General features: G+C 42.4%; 1 protein-coding gene across 1 annotated transcript in view; it reads left to right on the top strand.

Moving 5' to 3' along the window:
• Positions 1 to 6,315: 6,315 nt before the first annotated feature.
• FAM3C (FAM3 metabolism regulating signaling molecule C) overlaps positions 6,316 to 18,737 on the top strand; it is a 30,159-nt gene continuing 17,737 nt past the window's right edge. The window contains exon 1 of the mRNA XM_063323261.1: positions 6,316 to 6,458. The gene's annotated coding sequence lies outside the window, so the exon portion shown is untranslated. The remainder of the gene's footprint in view (positions 6,459 to 18,737) is intronic.

The raw sequence follows: 18,737 nt of genomic DNA, 5'->3' as shown, positions 1-18,737 counted from the left end.
CAACTTATCACCAATACCATCTTCTCTAGTGTGTCCGTCTTAGGGCATCTACAGTTACCAGCTGGTGATGCCTGTTCTTGATCCGAATGGGTACAACCTCAGCTGGAAGTGTTCCTCAGATGCTCCTCATATAAAACCGAAGCACGGATTTTTAGGACTTCCAAAGCTTTTGGGGAGACTGCTTAGATTCAATAACGTCATATACGGGAACCGTAAGATCTCCATATCCACAGATTAGAGGTTTTGCAAAAGATTGCCATTTTGCTCTTTATCACTGCGCGCAGATTTCATGTGGATCTCCAGCTCAGTACACATTGCTTATAAGATCTCACGCCAGCAATATTTCACTGCATCTGCATTAATACCTGTGTACCAGATGTTAAGACAAATATTTATGAGTCCCATATGGCAAAAGAAAATTACCACCTTCCACTTCTTCTGTCTAAATGACAGAATAACCTGTCCTTATTGGCACCAAATTGTCTGATTTCACAAAAAACCCATTATATTTCATAAGGAGTTAATACGATATCATACACAAGGAATAGCCCGTGTAACATTTAAGGTATTTAACAAACAATATAAGAAAGCTTCCTCTACCCTTTGCTGCACATATAATTTACACAAGACTTTGGTCTCTACTATTGTCTACTAAATCTAAGAGTTAAGCAATACTAGATGATTTAGAGGGAGGAAAGTGAAATAAGAAACCCTGTGGTAGAAATATGACATTATTTTAGCAATTGCAATTATACTGACTCCAGTGGAATTTTGGACACTTACATACAGATTTCCTTTTCTAATCATACGCACTTACCTTGAAATAAAAAGAGACCTAAATAAAGGCAAAAAAACCCAAATCTGAAAGTTTGAGAATGCTTGGACCTGGAGTTTATTTTGAAATTACAGAAAAAGAGAGATATCTGTGAAATATTGATCAGGATCAGTGAGAAGAAAGCTTTGGAGGTGTTCAAATCCATCCTCTGGATTCGGATTTTTGGATTATTTTCATATCCATCCTTTCTATCCATTGTTACTCAGACTTCTCATATCAGAGACTTGGTATTTTGGCTGCTTGCAAATTAAATTCTGAGATCAACAGGGGAAGAAGTCCCAAAAAAGAGGAGGTATATATTTTAAATACCTACCCCATCACAGGGGGAACACTAAATAATACCTTCTCTTTCGGACACACATCCATACTGTTTATATAAAACTTGATAACACCAGCCAGAAAGCTAACAAAACGTCATTTAAGGAAGGGGTTTTTTTATACATGTTCTTGCGTGTTTGAAAGAGGCAGGAGAGGAGAGAGGAGTGGCCTTTGTGTTGCGCTTACACATTTTTGTTTCTATTTATAGTTAAGGGACTGACAACGATGAAAATCACATTTTCCAATTGCTTCAGGGCAAACTGCCTGCAGCCTTCTCTAAGTAACTTTCTTCTCTTCTTCATTTTTTTTTCTTTTTCTGTATAATATTTAAAAGACGTCCTAGGGTTTGCATCTTATTTAACACAGCAACGGTAATACTAACCCTACCCAACGCAAAGATAAGCGTTTCCTATGATTGTGCTACCGTGTTGAGAAAAGTAACTCTTATGTCACAGATATTCCAAGTTTTGGAGAGCTGGATCTCTGCCTGCAGTGTGAGGCTGGCTCATTCAAAACACCGTGGAAAGACCAGCTAGGGCAGAAGTATTAGTTTAAAGCATAAAAACATGAAGTTTAGGCTTACAGGAAAAAAGTGCATTTAAAAGCCACCAGGAACTGCTTTGATACCAGAAGTGAGACTCAAGACTGGTGACTGATTAGCAAAACATCTATTACTAGAGGCAATAATCAACAGCCTAAAGATAAAACACCTGAAAGAGTTTGCTTCTGTATTTTACTTTGTTTTCTTTTATCCCCATCAGCCCTAGGATGCTAAATAAGGCACGCATGACATTTAGCTTTCCTGCAATTACATGAAGAAAATGTTTTCATTTTCAATTAAAAAAAATACACACAGTGCAGTGCTATAACTTCACACAGTAAAAATCAGCAGTTATGAGAGAGACGAGAAAGTAAGTTCAGGTCAAATGCTCAAGACACGAGCAAAGAAACTTGTCAAAAGTCACAAGTCCATGGGCCCCAATGGGATGCACCCGAGAGTGCTGAGGGAGCTGGCGGAAGTCATTGCTGGGCCACTCTCCATCATCTTTGAAAGGTCCTGGAGAAGAGGTGAGGTGCCTGAGGACTAGAGGAAAGCCAACGTCACTCCAGTCTTCAAAAAAGGCAAGAAGGAGGAGCTGGGGAACTACAGGCCGGTCAGCCTCACCTCATCCCTGGAAAGATGATGGAACAGTTCGTTCTGGGCGTCGTCTCAAGGCATGTGGAGGAAAAGAAAGCTATCAGAAGTATTCAACATGGATTCACCAAGGGGAAATCATGTCTGACTAATCTGATAGCCTTCTATGATGGCATGACTGGATGGATAGATGAGGGGAGGGCGGTAGATGTGGTCTACCTTGACTTAAGCAAGGCATTCGACACAGTCTCCCACAGCATCCTCCTAGGGAAACTTAGGAAGAGTGGGTTAAATGAATGGACAGTAAGGTGGATAGATAACTGGTTGAAAGACAGAGCTCAGAGGGTTGTGATTAGGGGCACAGAGTCCAGTTGGAGGTCAGTGACGAGTGGTGTTCCCCAGGGGTCAGTACGGGGTCCAGTCCTCTTCAATATATTCATCAATGACCTGGATGAGCGGACAGAGGGGATAAAGTGCACCCTCAGCAAGTTCGCTGATGACACAAAGCTGAAACACTGGAAGGCTGTGCTGCCATACAGAGAGACCTGGACAGGCTGGAGAGTTGGGCAGAGAGGAACCTTATGAAATTCAATAAGGACAAGTGTAGGGGGCTGCACCTGGGGAGGAATAACCCCATGCACCAGTACAGGTTGGGGGCTGACCTGCTGGAGAGCAGCTCAGTGGAAAGAGGCCTGGGAGTCCTGGTGGACAACAGGATGACCATGAGCCAGCACTGTGCCCTTGTGGCCAAGAAGGCCAATGGCATCCTGGGGTACATCAAGAAGAGTGTGGCCAGCAGGTCGAGGGAGGTCATCCTCCCCCTCTACTCTGCCTTGGTGAGGCCGCATCTGGAGTACTGTGTCCAGTTCTGGACTCCCCGGTTCAAGAGGGACAGGCAACTGCTGGAGAGGGTACAGCAAAGGGCTACCAAGATGATTAGGGGACTGAAACACCTCTCTTATGAAGAAAGGCTGAAGGATTTGGGTCTTTTTAGTCTGGAAAAAAGACGGCTGAGGGGGGACCTTATCAACACTTATAAATACTTAGAGGGTAGGTGTCAGGAGGACGGGGCCAGTCTTTTTTCAGTGGTGACCAGTGACAGGACAAGAGGTAATGGGCACAGACTTGAATATAGGAAGTTCCACCTAAACATGAGAAGGAACTTTTTACTTTGAAGGTGGCAGAGCACGAACAGGCTGCCCAGAGAGGTGGTGGAGACTCCTTCTCTGGAGACATTCAAAACCTGCCTGGACGCGTTCCTGTGCAACCTGCTGTAGGTGACCCTGCTCTGGCAGGGGGGTTAGACTAGATGATCTCCAGAGGTCCCTTCCAACCCTATGATTCTATGATTCTATGAAAATACGAGTAAGGCCAACAAGGTCATCTTTGTTCAGGCCCAATGTACCCGAATTCTTAAGACACTTTTATTTCTGACGTTTGCTAAATAAATACTTACAGTGTATGTTTTTCTTAGAGTTTAACAGTGTAAGGATAAAAACAAGCAATTTTGTTGTTTTATTGTTGTAAACAAATATAAGCATTTTGGATTTAAAAACTGTAAATTTAGAACACATTGTAAATTTAGAACACATTACGTCACGATGAAACATTTAGAATGTATGTGGCTATGAAACACATTCTGTTTCATACTGAATTTCTTAATCTACAGAAGGAAAAATGGCCAGTTCATCACAGACAATAATAAAAAGCAAAATAGATATAGATATTATTTGTAGGTAGGTATAGGTATTATTTGTATTTCTTATGGAAGACCTCTACTTAACGGCCATAGCCGGTTCATTATAAGGCAAATTACAAAAAGGAAATTAGATAAAAAGGGAAAATTATAAGACAAGTTAGAAAAAAAGGGAAAAGAGGAACTCGGAGCCTTCCTGAGACACTGCGGGGGCTGGTGTACTCCCTCTTCTTTGGGCTCCTGCCAGCGGCCACATTTCCAGGGAACTGTGACTTTCCACCCTGCGTGCCTTGTGGCACCCATGCCTGTGGCACCAGGTAAATAATCAGTAGGATTTAATCGCAGCCATTCACGAGCCTTATTTATTTCTTTGAGTTTGATATGGATGTATTCCGAGGTGTTGGTTATTGTGCAGATAATATTATTTCTTCTTCTAATAATGTGATACTGCTACTTAGGTAATCTTTTTAAAATGTTTGCTTATGAAAGGAGCCAGCCTCCTTTAGCATACTGACCTTATTACTCTGTTTATACAGACAGAATCACCTAGGGCAACAAAGCTGACTGAGGGATTGGAGCATCTCCCTTATGAGGAAAGGCTGAGAGAGCTGGGACTCTTTAGCCTGGAGAAGAGAAGGCTGAGGGGAGACCTTATTAACGTTTACAAGTATCTAAGGGTGGGTTGAAGGAGGATGGAGCCAGACTCTTTTCAGTGGTTCCCAGTAACAGGACGAGGGGTAACAGGCACAAGCTGCAACATAGGAGCATAGGAAGTGCTGATCAAATATGAGAAAAAACTTCTTTACGGTGAGGGTGACAGAGCACCGGAACAGGCTGCCCAGGGAGGTTGCGGAGTCCCCTTCTCTAGAGACTTTCAAGACCTGCCTGGATGCAGCCGTGAGTAATGTGCTCTGGGCAATCCTGCTTTAGCAGGGGAGTTGGACTAGATGATCTCTAGAGGTCCCTTCCAACTCTGAAATTCCATGATTCCATAAGTAATCAGGGGAACACGGTGAAATTTCACCTATTAAGCACTGAAATAACTGTCAAACTAAGATATATCTATATCATCATTTAAAATTAAAAGCTATAAAGACTTTTTTTTCCTCAAGCAATGCTCACACTGGGTATTTCTTTGCTCATTTGGAGATTACAGCATGCCTGAAACTTCAATGTGTTGTGAGAATTTACTAAAGAAATTACTTGATCGATGTTCAAATAACCGTAGCAAGGAGCAGTCAGTATCAAAGTGTGTTATTTTAAATCCATTACAAGAAAAATCTGTTGACAAGGTGTGGTTAAAATAAGGCATGGAAACTTCCTTTTGTCTACCTGACTTTGAGGACGCATGATATGCCCTATATTTTAGATGTGTCTTTGTTCTCTGCTAAGAGGATTGCCACCCTGATGTTGGAAAAATGCTGATTTTGTGGTTTGACAGCAGTGGAATTGACTGAATCTGGCTGTCGGCTGCCCTGCCCCTTTCTATACCCACCCCAGCAATAGTCCAGCTGAAGGAGTTCTACCAACAGAAATCTTCTTCCACACAATAAAGTCCTGTCCTTCCAGCTCCTCTCCCTCCCTACGCCAACTCATGGTGGGGTTAGAGGAATACCAGTGCCAGGGGAAAAAAAAAAAGGAAGAAAAAATAGGATAAATAGGAAAAAGAGACAGCAGCCATAGAGCACAGCCAAGCACAAAAGATGAGAAAGGGATTACCTTTTCTTCTTATGTGATAAAACAAATCCGCTCTGTCTGACTGATCAAAAAGTTTTTCTTTTAAGAAAAAAGGTGTTTTGGTTTGTTTTTTTTTTTTTTTTTTTTTTTTTAAAGCAGAAAACGCCCATTCTGTTCGGTAACAGAAAATAACTTCTGGTGTATTGGGGGGGGGGGGGGGGGGGCAGGGGTAGAAAAAGAAACAAAGGTGTTTAAAATATAAAATAAAACAAGCATAAACATTTCAAACAGTCTTCCGGACCGGGGCACCGGACTGGTTTTTGGGCACACCGAGCACCCCTGTGGACGCGTGGGGGATTTTTTGGGGAATAATCAGCCTTCATTAAACGATCCAAAAACTTGTAGCCCTGAGGCCCCCTCGCTGGGCGAGCCGCCTGCGCCGCGCCACGCCAGCGGGGCTGGCGTCGTAGCCGGTCCCCTCAGGGAGCACCCGGCGGGTGCGGAGGAGGCCCCGCTGCCCCCGGGACGGCACCCCCGACCACATCCGCCCTCCCCACCGGTGTCTGCCCCGCGGGGCCCCTACGCCGGCGGCGGGGGCGGTCGCGGCTGCGGGGCGGCGCCGCGGCGGCCCCGGTCCGCCACCGGTAGGGGGCGGGCGCGCGGCCTCCGCCCCTCCCTCCGCCTCTGCAGCGGCGGCGGCGGCTCCGCTGGGCTTCCTGCTCCATCGCGGGGCGGGCGGGCCGGGGGCAGCCTGCGCGGCGCGGCGGGGCTGCTGAGGGGACGTCCGTACAGTCCAGGTAAGAGCCCCGCGTTCTCCGCGGGGCTGCAGGCGCCCGCGCTCCCCTCCGCTCCCCGGGGCTCCCCGTTCCCGCCGCCCGGCCGCGCATCGCTCTCCTCAGCGCGGGGTGGCCAGGCTGGCGCTGGCCGCCTGCCCTCGCCTCCGCTGCCGCCTTCCTGCGGCGACTTCCCCGGGCCGCCTGGCCTTTTCTCCCCCGTCCGACCTCCCGCCGGGAGGGGTGCGGCGGGACGGGGCCCCGGGTGCGGGGCAGAGCAGAGCCGCGTCCCGCGGGGCCCCTCGGGGTAGCGGGCAGCGGGGCGGGGGTCTGCCCTCCCTTCCCCTGCCCTCCTTCCCTTCCCCTGCCCTCCTTCCCTTCCCCTTCCCCTTCTCCGCCGGCCGAGGGGGCTCCGGGCCGGCTCCGGTGGATGCGCTGGGAGCAGGGGCCGGGTGTGTGTGTGTGTGTGGGTGTGTGTTTAATTAAAACGCTGAATACACCGTTACGGAGAAGAGGCGTGAGGTGATGGGGAAGGAGGATGTGCCGTCGCATCCAGGTTTGCAGAGAGGTACCTGTGGAAGCAGTCGGTGTTCCTTTTGGTTTCTCGCCTATTGAGTTGCCGAAGTAGGAAAAAATACAGTAATTCCATACTTTTTTTTTTTTTTTGGTAGGTAAGCGTGACCGTGTCTTAAGTTACGTTTATTTGCCTGAGCTGCCGAGGGGCTGCCTAACTCACCCGATGCCTTGATCTTTCCATTTTTTCCACACGTAAAAGAGGTTAAATGCTACCGTAGTAACTCCAGACTTGTGTAAAGATCTCCGCACGTACCAGGTATTTCGTTTGATGTTACGGGTGCCCCGGAACGCCGCGCAGGCTCCGAGCCCCCGGCCGGTCTGTGCTGGCGAACGCAGCTGGCAGCTCCTCTTTTAACAAAGCGTTTATTTAATACTAACAGCAGAATTATTTAGAAGCAAAAAAAAAAAATAAAATAGAAATGGCTGGTTAATGACTCTGCACAACAGGCTCTTTTTTTTTTTTTTTTTTTTTGAAGCCTGCCCAGCTAATCAAGGTATGAATATCTTCATTAGCACATACCCCTGCCCCCGCCCCCCCGGGGTTCTTTTAAGTATGAAGAAATCACAGTTGTCTGCGTGGCAAAACAAGTTTTGTAACTTGCTTTAAGCCTGCAGGTAGGCTCTCCGCAAGCTAATAGCTTGGTATTGTCGTGTAATGACATCTAATCACTTGGGGATGGAGGAGGCACCTGGTCTGTTGCAGGCCATCACTTCCGTCTCTTTCCACCGGTCCTGACCGTTTCACCCAGTAAGAGTGCCGAGTAAATAGTTTCAAAAAGTCACCTCACAGTACCCACAAGTTACTGCCCAGCCTCTCTAGGTGCAGCCCGAGTGTTTCAGGGAATACGTGCTCTGCATTTAATGAGAATTCTCAGTGCTTTGAGAAGAAAATGATAGTATAGAAAGAGTTTGAGAATGTAGTGGAACTTTGACAAGCTAATACTTAAAAAATGAATTCCTGAACGTTTAGTTTCCAGTTTTGTTTGGAATATTAGCATACTATATGGGAAAGGGACTTCTTTTTTTCCTGTAAGATCATAAGATGGATCAGTACTATGTAAGCTGCAAAAAATACCATTTTTTACAGATTATTTTGTAGCCTAAAGATTAGGTGTCCATCAAATGAATCTGCAGCAGACACAGAGAAGTTGTTCCTTAAGAATTGAATTTTCAAAGAGAAGTTGTTGCTCAAATAGAACTTAGGTTGTGGTTTTTAAACCTGCCGTACCAGGGAGGTCAGAGGGTTGACATGTATGTGAGTGTAAGGGCTGCAAGTCTTGCCACTTATATTGGCGAGCAGTATCTCCATGAGCCCTAATATAAGTGATATATGTGTTCAGTTTTGAGATTTTCACTAAAATCTGCTGAGAAAGTTTAGGCTTTAAGGCATAATTATTGTAAACCTGTGTATTTTCTTTGCCAGTGGCCATCTGCACAACCCTGTGACAGTCGTTTTGCTGTCAACAGCATTGGAATTATCGTAATTGTTTCACGGTTTAGAAGGTTCCCATAAATTCTGTCCATAAATTCTCAGGATTACGTGAAGAAAAATGTAATTTGCAGTAATGTCAGAAATCTTGCAATGATACTTCATGAGTTGGCTGAGCAAATGTAGCCTGATGCTGCTGTGCTTTGCCTCCCACCACTCCTAAAAGTTGTTGTCTGCTAATCTGGCAGAAATTATATTCGTTCCCTTTTACTAGGTTAACTTTCCTTAGTGAGCAAAATCATGTGGCCTGGGCTGGGGAAATGGTGAGTAGGGCTGGAGCAACGTGGCAGGTGAGCTCACCTGTCTCGTAAATTTTCATGCTTATCCAGGCCTGAGGCCCAGTGACAACATGAAAGACCGGTGATGAGGAAATAACTTTAAACTGGTATTACTGCTTGAAACGTCATTTGTTAGCACCAGGATTTTCAACTCGGATGGATGATAAATCACCTGTAACCTATAAATACGTGCTTCTGGCTTCCTGCTTCATTGTCTGAAATGCTGTGTCTAACCATGAATCCAAGCTTAGCTTCCTCGTGCATTTCTTAATGGTATAAGCATCCCGAGAGGATTTAATGATTATTTTTTTCTTAAAAGAAAAAAAATATTTTTCTCGATAATTTGTAGTTCTAATTCTGCCCTTTAATTTGTTTGCACCTGCCTGCATCTTGATGTTATCCATGAATTTAAAATGCTTATCCCTATTCAGTAGTCCAAGTCATTGATGACTAGTAAGTATTATTTTACACAGGCTTCCTGAAATCTAGTCACACTTAAGTGTTCACAGGGAGTTATCAACAGCTACTCTTCTGGAATTGTTCAACTATTTTTGCTCCCCATATATAGTACCGTATTTCCAGGATACAAAAATAGTTTATATCTTAATTTGTAGAGAGAGCTACAACTTAGCTTTTCCCAGCTCTTGTTGGAGCTCAGTGCCAAGAGGATATGGAAGAGATTTTGTGGGAGAGGGGAGAAGCTTTGGAAGGCTTATCAGGACAGAGGGAGCTGCTGGAGTAAACTCTGCTCTGCATTTGATGTGCATTGCTGTTGAGTCAGTTTTAATGTTAGAAAGTTGCACAATGTGCTTATATTTATAAAAGCATGGTAGTTCTCATGAGAGTCCGGTTAACATCTTAATTTAAAACATCAAAATAGATGACATTTACAGTCTCCCCTCTATTCGTAAGACTTGCTTTCTTCTTGTGACTGACTGACTTTCTTCCCTTCTCCCACCCTCTCTCCAGTCATCTTCTATTTGAGGAGAAAGTAAGCATCTCCTAGTAGCAAAGACTTTTTTCCTTATCTCTTTTGGTATCAACAGGTAATTTAGTTGTCATTTCGCAAACTTTTAAGCTGGTATAAGCTATTACTACTGCTGCTAGAAAGTTGCTGACTGGCTCCCAGGTGCTTATTTCTGCTTTTGGATCAGCCCAGATGTTCTTGCAGATATTCCAATATTCGGTGACACCTGAATGGTTTTGGAACTGCATTTGAGTTTGGGAGGAGGTTCATTACAGGCATTTCTGTAATAATTAGTGAACAGCATGATCCAGAGAAGCATGGCATCAGGAGTTGTTACAGTATACAGTGATTACATATCAGCATCTTCCTGTCAGCTGTGTGTAGAGTCTCGGTGGTGAGCTCACTGGGGTAAGCACCCGTCTGTCAGTGAACGATGCTGTTCCTCCAAGTAGTTTACATGTATTTAATGTGGCAAATTTCTCCATAGGTACGGACAAGTAGGAACTTCCTTTGCCACATAACTTTTAATTTTTCCCACCTATGATGATCCTTAGATTTTAAAATCTCGTAGGATAGAAGATGTCTGTGTCGGATTTTAGTTAGTGGGGTGTGTACCAATTGTTGACTAAATATTGAAGTATACAAAGTATATATATCTTTACATAAAAATATAAAGACAGAGTACATTGCCCCTAGAATTTTTTCTTGCTGTGAAATTAATTCTTCTTGGATACGGCTTATGTGTTTGGTGCTGGTTGCTGGAAGATTGCACACAGCTGGGAGGTAGGTTGTGGACCTTGTTCCAATCCCTTGATGCTCAGAAACCAGTCTAGTCTAGAAACTGCAATTTTTGTTGCTGTCTCTTTGTGTCTTCAGTAGGAAATGAGTCACTCTAGAGCTGTTACGGATCATGCAACTGACCGACTTCCTCTCCGTTTCTGACCATCTTCCACCTCATGGTCACAAATGGTGGCCTGTCCAGTGCTAGGATGGACCAGTAGCAATGACTGAATGACCAATGACCGAGGAGCGGTTCTGAATGCATCATGCAGCGTGGAGGTTATTAGTCACTGGCAGCAGTCTCACATCTGCAGTATGATCCCACTCTACAGTGTCCTGTAGGCATAGCGTGGCCTCTCTGTGTCTTGGGCCTGCTGTGCTGCTGCCCCTTCTACCCCGAGCTGACGCCTGATGCTTTCTCTGCAGGATGCTTCCCTCTGCCAACAGCACTTTCTTTCTGTCCTGCCAAAGCCAGCTGCTGCCTCACATAGGAGATGAGTGGACGAGAAGGTGCTCTGTGCTGGAGCTGGGGTTTCTGTATCCCTTAGAACAAGAGGAGGGAGAGATATCAGCAGCGCTCTGAGCGGTGATTGTCACCTGGCAGTACTTTGCCTAGAGGCATGTCCCAGCTTCCAGGTGAGGTCAGCTTGCTACTGAGAAAACATGAGAACTCTTCTCCAACGTGCAGCCTCAGATCGTGATGAGCTTTTGTTGAAGAAACTTAAATGCTTGGTAGTATCATAGTATTTTTTTGGTCAGCAGCAGCGTGTGGTGATGTCGGTACCCTTGATCCTCTCTGACTTGCAGAGTATATAGGAGCTCCGTGCCTCGCTGTGTGGGTGATCTCAGCGTGCAGCTCTGTGATGAGGTTGATGTGGTGGTCTGTGCAGTAAATTGATCTCACTCATAAGATGATGGTCTCATTCTGACATCTTAAGGCTACCATCTAGGGTCTGGTTGTGCCTTGGGAGCAGAATAGTGTGGAGAAGCAGATTGGTCTTCCTGTAGTAAACTTGGACCTGTAGAGGAAGTGTTTGTAACGCTCCTTTCCTGTTCTGCTTGCTTGATAACTTCATTTAAAGTGGGCCCCACTGTGAAGTGACACACTGTAACCATAGCCTCAAATAAATTTCTGCCGTGGTCATGTGTGCTTATATCAAGTCATATTAACTATATGTATGTTAATTTTTCTTCAGACCTGTAATCTTTTTGTATAGCAGTTCTATTGAAAATTGCTGTATGGGGCAGGGTAAGATGCACAGTAGTGATGCATTATTCTGGTAACAGGCTTGGTATTTTTTTACTGATACAAAGATGTGAAAGCTGTTGTACATTTGAAAGGTCTATTGGATTCTGGCCACACCTTGTTTCAAGTGAGACCTGGTGATCTTGCAGATAAATGAGTTGCAAAGCTTTATTTACTCCTTCCTGTGGTGGAAAGATTGAACAGACTTTGCTGTTTTATGAAATCAAGGTGGTAATTTGTTTCTTGAAAAACACAACAGAGAACAAATCAGTGGGTTCAAACCTTTGAACAGATGGTAATTGCAGCAGTGCTTTAGTTTCGAAATAGTTTGTTCATCATTTGACAGAAGAAAATGTTAAACCTCACTCTCTTAAATCTCTATTGTGAGATTTATGTATTTCTCCGTTAATCTGGGAAGCAAGTGGGTGAATGAGGTTCAGCAATTTGTCCTTGAGGATTTTATCTATATGAATTTCTTGACATGATTTTATCCAACCCTACGAAATACAGGGCTAAGATTCTCTTTAACAGGCACATCAGCAGCAATGGTACGATTTACTTCTGTCGCATATGAACAGTATGGATTTTAGGGACAGTAAATTAAATTCCATTTTTAAATATATGGACCAGTAAATTTTGTGTAATGTTTGGGAAGAGCCTTAAGAATATGGATTGAGTACCTCTGAGGTTTGAATTTTTTTGGGGGATTGTTGTTGTTTTAATCGAAAAAGGAATGTGGATTGAGTTTCATTCTCAGTGGGAAGAATGCTTTAGTACTTTTATCTCAGGCTTCCCAGGATTCATGAGAATTTTTCTGCCTTTGAGACTGACTAGTTTGTGTATTGGCTAAGGTGAAAGCGCTGGATTGATGCCACTAGCAAAAGCTTGCATGGTCAGTGATTTGACATGTCATTTGGGAACTTTTGTTTTGCACATCAGGTATTTAAACACTCTGTCCTAATGCTTTTATGTCTATTTTCTTTGTTAGAAGTGAAACCACGTAGCAGTATTTGCAACATAGGACATGCAACAGTAGCTGAATTACCTAGTTTTAATTTTGGAGTAAGTTTGGGTTTCATTTGCTAAATTTATCTGGGTTTCACTTGTGGTTGATAGAAGTAAAATGAAATTGTTTTAACACGCAAGCCCTTTGGGTCTAATTCAGTGTTATCAGAATACCAAGCTGAATCTTACACATATATGGAAGAATATAATTCAAGTGATATAATTTTTGTAAGAAGTTAATAATTATACTTCGTGGTAGTTATTTGTCTCAAAGGAGAAAAAAACACATATCCAGGAGTCTGTAAGTGGTTCTGTGTGGAGAAACCTTTTGCCTATGTGGAGTTCTGCCATAACCACAAGGAATTCATATGGATATAGGAGTGCCTGTAGGGAAAAACTGCTTGGGTGACAGCCTGGGTCATCAAAAGACACAAATGGTGCATGATTATACAATAAAATCGATCTATAGTAGTTACTTTTTGAAAGATGTAATTCTTTTTGCAATTATCTGGGTGAAGAAATGCATCTTGTATTTGAATAAAATGATCATACTGGAAGCCTAGATTCCTACTCAGATTTAGACGTGGAATGGTTTCGACTGTCTCCGCTGTTTTGTCCATGGCATGTCATTCAGGTTGGCACAACCACTGGTTTAAAACCAGAGCTCGCATGAGAATATCTAGTGCTGTCCCTGACACATCTAATTCACCGTGTAATTTTGAGTAGAAAACCGCCACCGCTCTGAGCTGCTTGAAAAAAACAGACTGAAATTATTTATTAACAGAGACTAGATTTTTCACTGATTGCGTTTTACTAGGTATAAAAAGGTAAAATGTCTTTTTCTGAGCTGTTCCCTGACAGGAAAAAAATGTATCTGCTAATCATTGAGGAAGGCCTTTTGTACTGCAAAAAATAAACACTGTCCTAATCTACTCATGACTCAGAAATAAAAATAAAAGCTCAACCCTTTTTTTTCTTTTTTTTTTTTCCTTTGGTACTAAGTAATTTTGAATGCTTATCTAATTCTGGTACAGTGTACTTAGTATGCTATTCATATTAACAGATAGTAAATACTGATAAAAACAGGTATAACATTATTTGACCATTTTTGAAAGTATACAGACTTTTAAATCCTGGTTTTGGGGGAAAATATCCCTCTGACTTTAATTCAAAGCTTATCAGGCTAATACAGATTTAGTACTATATATCTGGGTACAGATTTGCATACAACAGTGAAGGAATATGAGGTTAATATTGAAGGGGACGCTAACTCACAGCTTGTAGGCTACCTACATTAAGAAGACATGTGTTTTGTATTTTCCTAGACTTTTATGATGAGTTACAACCAGCTTTTGTATTTCTTGTTTATACTTGTAGCTGGAAAGTTGTTTTTCTTCAACATTACAGCTACAAATAGATAAGCAGCAACCAGTGGATATTGAGAACAGTCCATCTCAGCATCTTTTAAAAAATTTTTTTAAATTACATCTTGGAGGTAAGAGACAAGGTGTCCGTTCCTTACTTCTGTCTTTGCTTTCACAGTTCCTTGCAAAGCAAACCTGATTCTTTTCAGCCCTTAGTTGTTGTATTTAGGTCGTGTAATTGTTATCTAGATTCTTCCATTTGGGGATTATGCTTTAAGATAGACTTATGGAAAAACCATACATATGAAACTTGGTTAAAAGTCTAGATAGCACATAGAGCAGAGTATTTTTTCTTTGTTTAGGCAGATCAGAATAATTGCTTTTGGTTTCACACATAGCAATCCCGTTAGTACAGTCCACAATGAGCGGCTACCACATCGTTGACCCCAGTATTAGAGAGCTGCTGTAATCTCTCAGATCCTTTTTTTCATTACTGCTGCCTGTTTTGCCTCGCTGGATGTCTGTTTTGAAGAGTATTACTTTCTGTTTTATTAAATATTGTTGTTGATTTTGGAACCTTTTTTCCTAATCTACTAAGGTCAGAATTCAAAATTATCTTGGCCTTCTAAATTCTTGCCTCTCATCTTTGCTTGTTTTTGTGTGCCAGTTTCATAAGTATAATCTACACGTGCTATCAAATTGCTAATAGAAATACTATTATCCTGGGAATGAAGTAGACTAATCTGCATGTTTCATTATGATGCATAAAAATATTTATTACAATCGTGTTTGAAAACCCCTTATAAACAGCAGTACATTGCAAGTGGCCATAGCTTTCCCGCATACTGAGAAGGGCAGAGGCTGTGCCCAGGTGACGTGTGCCCTACGTCGTGTGTCCCACGGCACCGTCCCCCCTTGCAGCGTCAACACACCCCAAGAGTGTTGAGCAAGGCTGATAAAGAATTGGCTGAATTGAATTGCGTTCACCTTGGGACTGAAATCGTGGCTTCATTCCGTGTTGTGTCAGTGTAGCTGTATTAATAACAACTGATTAATAGCAATTATCAATTCTTTTACTTACCTCAGTACAGCCTTCCTCAATGACTGTTATATCTAATACGTGAACGTGGAAAGAACTCAGTCTTGGCGTGTTAGAAATGTTATATCACATAATAAAACATGATGATGATTTGCTTGGCAGGATTATAGGCTCATAGTTTTCCTAAATGAAGCTATATTATAAGCTCCCTGTGTGAAGTACCTCGCAGCGTTCTCTCAGGAGACACAGGTCACTTTTAAAAGCTGATGGAAGCTAGTTTGGGTATGTATCACAATATGTGCAGTAGCTATGTGGACCTAGGTACTGAATTTGTCAGATTTGTGTTGAGTCTGTCATACCCACACAAGCGAATCAACAAGTGGAGCAGAGTGGGGTGGAAAGCCCAAGCCCTTTTCTCTCTTCCATTTTTTATTGTAAGCTGCTGTTTTCTGTTTTTCTTCTACTTTTGTTATGTCACCCTATGTATAGCGTTTTGGGCTGTCATCGGGGTTGCTTGGAGTGGTTTTGGCACTGGAAATCGCGACATCTGGAAACTCCCCCTGCTTTGGGACAAAATACAATGCACAAGGATGGGTGGAGTAGAAAAAAGCAAGCAGTAACCTCAGCTCCCAACCGTCTTTCCACATACCCACTCCCCAGTAGTTTGCATCCAGAACAAATAACCCTTTTCTGCATGGACAGACGTGCTACTCCATGCAGGGAACTGGACAATGACGTGCCAGTGTTCAAAAAGGATTTATAACCTGTAACTTCTTGTCTTCTGGTTCAGTGAGCTGTCTGCCTTTTCCTTCCTATTCTTGAGGGGAATAAGCAACCCATGCGCTGGGCTGTGCTGCAAGAGGAATTTCTGAACTTGTTAATATGGCAGCACCAGCTTCTGGCCTGTCTGGTGCTTTTCTCTTATTGTTGTTGTTGAGTTCATCATGTTCAGAGAGAACTTTCTACATCAGTTTAACAAAGCATTCCCTTTGTTTTCTGCTACTCAATATTACACAGCTTTACATACTGGAATTTTACCATCTCGCTAGACCAGATGGCTGGTTGGCAGAGCTTGGCTGAAGGTTACCATCATCAAAGCCTTATAAGAAAAAAAGCCAGCCTGTAGACCACAACCTCTTCGCAGTTTTCTGCTCTTTATTCAGGATGTGGATGTGACTTACTGTAGTTGAGAGGTCACTGGTCTGAACGTCTTGCCACTGGTTATTCTCCTGAATGCTGGCTCCGGTGGGTGGGCGATGGTGGGCAGTGGGGCTCAAAAGGCTCTTCAACAGATGTGGTTGCTGCTGGGAGGAGACGTGTCCTCATTTTTAGCACTGAGTGAGATCATAGGAAAAGGAGAACATGCTCCTCCAGCCTCATGAAGAGTTGCACAAGATTCCCTTGATGAATAGGAATATGGGAAGTTTAATAGAATAGCTGAAATTCACAGTGATACTCATCTTGTGAATGCGTGCATGTGCCACGTGCGGATATTTGACTATGCTGATTGTAACCAGATCTTGTCTGACTTAAAACACCTTTACTGCTGTCCCTGATATATGTAAACTGCACCTCTCCTTCTAGTAGGCCACCCTGGAGACTAACAATTTCCTTTCTCTTAACATAGAGGAAAACCAGCATCTGAAGGCACCAGTTGTAGGTTCTTCTGTGGGTCGCTTCTTATTTCGAGGCACTTGGTGCTACATGTGAGGGATTTTTTGGTTTCTTTCTAAGTTTTAGAGCTTGACTGATAAACCTCTGAAGTTCTGCGCTAAGAAAACAATCTGAAGAAAAAGAAAATCTGTGTTTCACAGTGATACAATATGATGTTTCCCAAAACCAGCTGTTTTACTGTGTGACTTGTAGATGTTGCTCGCTTCTGTTGCTGGTTTTGTGGTGCTCTCCTTGGCCTTTACATCTGTATAGGGTTCTGCTGTACTCATCGGGGGCTGCCTGTAGACCCTGCCATAGGCTGCGCATCCTGCCTTGGTCTCTGACTAATAAGTGCGAAATGTGAGCCTTATTGTACTGCCTGACAGAGGTAAATTACGTTAATGTAGTAATAAAGTGGTTATTTATATTAGTGGACACTAATAAGTCAAGAAGATACTTTGGTTGTAATTCTGCTGCCCCTGCTTGATAGAATCTTATGTCAAAGAGGAGAAAAATAGTGTTTGGGTTTTTTTAGCCCATTCTTAAAGCAGTCAAAGGAATCTTGTTGCCACTGTTGTTGTGCATCTGAATCTGAGCAAGCTCAGTTGTCCTGTATTCTTTGTTTTTAAATGATCCTAAAATACATACACTCTTAGAAATTCCCAACCCATTTTTATATCACTTCTGTAATTCCAGTTTTGAGGTCTAATGCTAAAGATGTGGAGTAATCATCTATAAGCATTCTTAAGGGCTCTTGGGCTGTCCTATTTTATTCCTGTTCTGTCTTGAATTTAAAAAAAAATATTCTAAGATAATACGGTATAGGAAAAGGACTTGGCATTCACAAATTATGCTATTGCAGCTGGAAAATGCTGTGCAGGGCTTATCTGTACTGTAGCATTCCTGTATTTATTCTCTAGATCAAAACCCGCTGTAATTGGTATGCTGTAATTTAGGAAAAGAATCTATAAATCACTTTTAAAATTCCTTTCAAGTTGAGGCATGACATACTAATTTTTACTCTTTCTAAATCAAAAGCATTTCACACTTTTAAAAAAAAAAGTGCATTTTACTTGTGTATTTGTTGATTGCAGCAAGCAATGATCACTGAGGGTGGATGGGGCTGTTGGGATAAAGGCATTCTGCAGTCAGAGTTGGATCGTGTGATTGTTTCACTTAGTTTCTGCTCTTTGGTTTTGTTCATATTCTTGCTTTCATGCTTTGAATTCATTATGTGTTTTTGTTTATAGTAAAACAAAAAGAAGAAACTTGTTTTTTTCAGAGCTGACTTAAAACAAGCTTGTGGTTATTCAAACTACAGATGGTGTTTATTTTAATGTTGATATATTTCTGGGGGTGGGGAGGGGAGAGAAAGGAGCTTAGAATAATTCTGTTCACAGACTTTGAAATAAAATGAGTTTATCTGCCCTGGCAGATTCTTTTTGCCTTTTTATAAGACAGATAAATACTAGCCTTTCACTGAAAGAAGATACTATATATGGATATAATGTATGTGGCTATAGATATAATGGATATATTATGTCCATAATATGCTATGAGATTTCCCTTATAGTAGAACCTTAGCGTGCAAAAACATTTGTCTGCTTTTCAAGCTTTGTTGATACTTATTTTGAAATTCTTATGGAATAGAAATAAATATTGCTTTTCCTGTTCATTTCTCTGCTGACCATTTTCTTGGAAACTTTAAGCAGTAGAGCACAATGACTGTGTCTTTGGCAAAGAGGATCTGGACACAAATCACTGAACTCAGATACTGAGTTTAAGTGAAGGCAAAAAAGGTGTATCCATTTTTCTTCCCTAGCATAGACCATGAGAACTATGTGGGGGTTTTGGTGATCTCCAAATGATTTGCAATTTTTCTGACTTCTAATAACAATAGGTTTTC

Source organism: Chroicocephalus ridibundus, chromosome 1 (genome assembly GCF_963924245.1).
Source record: "Chroicocephalus ridibundus chromosome 1, bChrRid1.1, whole genome shotgun sequence".
In the NCBI taxonomy this organism is placed as follows: Eukaryota; Metazoa; Chordata; class Aves; order Charadriiformes; family Laridae; genus Chroicocephalus; species Chroicocephalus ridibundus.
Note: the sequence above shows the minus strand (reverse complement) of the source record. Positions and strands in the feature narration are given on the sequence as shown.